Source organism: Eleutherodactylus coqui, chromosome 7 (assembly GCF_035609145.1).
Source record: "Eleutherodactylus coqui strain aEleCoq1 chromosome 7, aEleCoq1.hap1, whole genome shotgun sequence".
Lineage (NCBI taxonomy): Eukaryota > Metazoa > Chordata > Amphibia > Anura > Eleutherodactylidae > Eleutherodactylus > Eleutherodactylus coqui.
This window is the reverse complement of record NC_089843.1, coordinates 226,197,579-226,202,445: the sequence shown is the minus strand read 5'-3', so window position 1 is coordinate 226,202,445 and position 4,867 is coordinate 226,197,579. Positions and strand designations below refer to the sequence as shown.

General features: G+C 39.8%; 1 non-coding gene across 1 annotated transcript; it reads right to left on the bottom strand.

The window, feature by feature from the left end:
• Positions 1 to 4,556: 4,556 nt before the first annotated feature.
• On the bottom strand, positions 4,557 to 4,629 carry TRNAK-UUU (transfer RNA lysine (anticodon UUU)). The gene has a single exon. It is a non-coding gene; the product is annotated as a tRNA-Lys (tRNA).
• Between the last annotated feature and the right edge of the window lie 238 nt (positions 4,630 to 4,867).

The window sequence follows — 4,867 nt, the reverse complement described above, 5'->3', positions numbered from 1 at the left end:
AGCTTGCTTTAGCAAGTACGCCTGAACAGGGACTTGAACCCTGGACCCTCAGATTAAAAGTCTGATGCTCTACCGACTGAGCTATCCAGGCTCTGAAAAATGATTTTCTTAGCTCCTCTAAGCGTCTTAACATAAAATATGGAGGTAAAGAAACAAAGCTTTGGTGGAAAATCAACAATGTGCCCAAAATTTGCTAAACAGACATAGAAGGGTTGTTTCTGCAAAAAACAAAGATGTTCTCAAGCTGCTTCTATACCCTTGGTTTTGCACAGTAGAACACGGCACTGAAGATGCAGAGACTCAGTGGAAAATGAAAGATGTGCTCAATAAAGACATTTGACAGCTTGCTATAGCAAGTACACCTGAACAGGGACTTGAACCCTGGACCCTCAGATTAAAAGTCTGATGCTCTACCGACTGAGCTATCCAAGCTCTGAAAAATGATTTTCTTAGCTCCTCTAAGCGTCTTAACATAAAATATGGAGGTAAAGAAACAAAGCTTTGGTGGAAAATCAACAATGTGCCCAAAATTTGCTAAACAGACATAGAAGGGTTGTTTCTGCAAAAAACAAAGATGTTCTCAAGCTGCTTCTATACCCTTGGTTTTGCACAGTAGAACACGGCACTGAAGATGCAGAGACTCAGTGGAAAATCAAAGATGTGCTCAATAAAGACATTTGACAGCTTGCTATAGCAAGTACACCTGAACAGGGACTTGAACCCTGGACCCTCAGATTAAAAGTCTGATGCTCTACCGACTGAGCTATCCAAGCTCTGAAAAATGATTTTCTTAGCTCCTCTAAGCGTCTTAACATAAAATATGGAGGTAAAGAAACAAAGCTTTGGTGGAAAATCAACAATGTGCCCAAAATTTGCTAAACAGACATAGAAGGGTTGTTTCTGCAAAAAACAAAGATGTTCTCAAGCTGCTTCTATACCCTTGGTTTTGCACAGTAGAACACGGCACTGAAGATGCAGAGACTCAGTGGAAAATCAAAGATGTGCTCAATAAAGACATTTGACAGCTTGCTATAGCAAGTACGCCTGAACAGGGACTTGAACCCTGGACCCTCAGATTAAACGTCTGATGCTCTACCGACTGAGCTATCCAGGCTCTGAAAAATGCTCTTCTTAGCTCCTCTAAGCGTCTTAACATAAAATATGGCGGTAAAGAAACAAAGCTTTGGTGGAAAATCAACAATGTACCCAAAATTTGCTAAACAGACATAGAAGGGTTGTTTCTGCAAAAAACAAAGATTTTCTCAAGCTGCTTCTATACCCTCAGTTTTGCACAGTAGAACACGACAATAAAGAAGCAAAGACTCAGTGGAAAATCAAAGATGTGCTCAATAAAGACATTTGACAGTTTGCTTTAGCAAGTTCGCCTGAACGGGAACTTGAACCCTGGACCCTCAAATTAAAAGTCTGATGCTCTACCGACTGAGCTATCCAGGCTCTGAAAAATGCTCTTCTTAGCTCCTCTAAGCGTCTTAACATAAAATATGGAGGTAAAGAAACAAAGCTTTGGTGGAAAATCAACAATGTGCCCAAAATTTGCTAAACAGACATAGAAGGGTTGTTTCTGCAAAAAACAAAGATTTTCTCAAGCTGCTTCTATACCCTCAGTTTTGCACAGTAGAACACGACAATAAAGAAGCAAAGACTCAGTGGAAAATCAAAGATTTGCTCAATAAAGACATTTGACAGCTTGCTTTAGCAAGTACGCCTGAACAGTGACTTGAACCCTGGACCCTCAGATTAAAAGTCTGATGTTCTACCGACTGAGCTAACCATGCTCGGAAACCTGTAGTTTTAGCTCTTCTAAGGGTCTCTACAAACAATATGGAGGTAAAGAAATAAAAGCTTTGGTAGAAAATCAAAAATGTGCTCAAAATGTGCTAAACAGACATAGAAGGGTTGTTTCCACAAAAACCAAAGACGTTCTCAAGCTGCTTCTAAAGCTTCAGATTTGCACAGTAGAAAACGGCACTGAAGAAGCAATGACTCAGTGGAAAATCAAAGATGTGCTCAATAAACATAATTGACAGCTTGCTTTAGCAACTACGCCTGAACCCTGGACCCTCAGATTAAAAGTCTGATGCTCTACCGACTGAGCTATCCAGGCTCGGAAAAATGCTCTTTTTAGGTCCTCTAAGCATCTCAACATAAAATATGGAGGTAAAGAAACAAAGCTTTGGTGGAAAATAAAAAATGGGCCCAAAATCTGTTAAACAGACATAGAAGGGTTGTTTCCACAAAAACCAAAGATGTTCTCAAGCTGCTTCTATACCCTTGGTTTTGTACAGTAGAACATGGCACTGAAGATGCAAAGACTCAGTGGAAAATCAAAGATGTGCTCAATAAAGACATTTGACAGCTTGCTTTAGCAAGTACGCCTGAACAGTGACTTGAACCCTGGACCCTCAGATTAAAAGTCTGATGCTCTACCAACTGAGCTATCCAGGCTCGGAAACCTGTAGCTTTAGCTCTTCTAAGCGCCTCTACAAACAATATGGAGGTAAAGAAATAAAAGCTTTGGTGGAAAATCAAAAATGTGCCCAAAATCTGTTAAACAAACATAGAAGGGTTGTTTCCACAAAAACCAAAGATGTTCTCAAGCTGCTTCTATACCCTCAGTTTTGCACAGTAGAATACGACAATAAAGAAGCAAAGACTCAGTGGAAAATCAAAGATGTGCTCAATAAAGACATTTGACAGCTTGCTTTAGCAAGTACGCCTGAACAGTGACTTGAACTCTGGACCCTCAGATTAAAAGTCTGATGTTCTACCGACTGAGCTATCCAGGCTCGGAAACCTGTAGTTTTAGCTCTTCTAATGGTCTCTACAAACAATATGGAGGTAAAGAAATAAAAGCTTTTTGTGGAAAATCAATAATGTGCTCAAACTGTGCTAAACAGACATAGAAGGGTTGTTTCCACAAAAACCAAAGATGTTCTCAAGCTGCTTCTAAAGCCTCAGTTTTGCACAGTAGAAAACGGCACTGAAGAAGCAATGACTCAGTGGAAAATCAAAGATGTGCTCAATAAAGATATTTGACAGCTTGCTTTAGCAAGTACGCCTGAACCCTGGACCCTCAGATTAAAAGTCTGATGCTCTACGGACTGAGCTATCCAGGCTCGGAAAAATGCTCTTTTTAGCTCCTCTAAGGATCTCAACATAAAATATGGAGGTAAAGAAACAAAGCTTTGGTGGAAAATCAAAAATTTGCCCAAAATCTGTTAAACAGACATAGAAGGGTTGTTTACACAAAAACCAAAGATGTTCTCAAGCTGCTTCTATACCCTCAGTTTTGCACAGTAGAATACGACAATAAAGAAGCAAAGACCCAGTGGAAAATCAAAGATGTGCTCAGAATCTGCTAAACAGACATAGAAGGGTTGTTTCCACAAAAACCAAAGATTTTCTCAAGCTGCTTCTAAACCCTCAGTTTTGCACAGTAGAAAACGGCACTGAAGAAGCAAAGACTCAGTGGAAAATCAAAGATGTGCTCAATAAAGACATTTGACAGCTTGCTTTAGCAAGTACGCCTGAACAGTGACTTGAACCCTGGACCCTCAGATTAAAAGTCTGATGCTCTACCGACTGAGGTATCCAGGCTCTGAAAAATGCTCTTTTTAGCTCCTCTAAGCGTCTTTACATAAAATATGGAGGTAAAGAAACAAAGCTTTGGTGGAAAATCAAAAATGTGCCCAAAATCTGTTAAACAAACATAGAAGGGTTGTTTCCACAAAAACCAAAGATGTTCTCAAGCTGCCTCTATACCCTCAGTTTTGCACAGTAGAAAACGGCACTGAAGAAGCAATGACTCATTGGAAAATCAAAGATGTGCTCAATAAATATATTTGACAGCTTCCTTTAGCAAGTACGCCTGAACCCTGGACCCTCAGATTAAAAGTCTGATGCTCTACCGACTGAGCTATCCAGGCTCTGAAAAATGCTCTTTTTAGCTCCTCTAAGCATCTCAACATAAAATATGGAGGTAAAGAAACAAAACTTTGGTGGAAAATCAAAAATGTGCTCAAAATCGGCTAAACAGACATAGAAGGGTTGTTTCTGCAATAACCAAAGATGTTCTTAAGCTGCTTCTATACCCTTGGTTTTGTACAGTAGAACATGGCACTGAAGATGCAGAGACTCAGTGGAAAATCAAAGATGTGCTCAATAAAGACATTTGACAGCTTGCTTTAGCAAGTACGCCTGAACAGTGACTTGAACCCTGGACCCTCAGATTAAAAGTCTGATGCTCTACCAACTGAGCTATCCAGGCTCGGAAACCTGTAGTTTTAGCTCTTCTAAGCGTCTCTACAAAGACTATGGAGGTAAAGAAATAAAAGCTTTGGTGGAAAATCAAAAATGTGCCCAAAATCTGTTAAACAAACATAGAAGGGTTGTTTCCACAAAAACCAAAGATGTTCTCAAGCTGCTTCTAAACCCTCAGTTTTGCACAGTAGAATACTACAATAAAGAAGCAAAGACTCAGTGGAAAATCAAAGATGTGCTCAATAAAGACATTTGACAGCTTGCTTTAGCAAGTACGCCTGAACAGGGATTTGAACCCTGGACCCTCAGATTAAAAGTCTGATGCTCTACCGACTGAGCTATCCAGGCTCTGAGAAAAAAATGCTCTTCTTAGCTCCTCTAAGCGTCTTAACATAAAATATGGAGGTAAAGAAACAAAGCTTTGGTGGAAAATCAAAAATGTGCTCAAAATCTGCTAAACAGACATAGAAGGGTTGTTTCTGCAATAACCAAAGATGTTCTCAAGCTGCTTCTATACCCTTGGTTTTGTACAGTAGAACATGGCACTGAAGATGCAAAGACTTAGTGGAAAATCAAAGATGTGCTC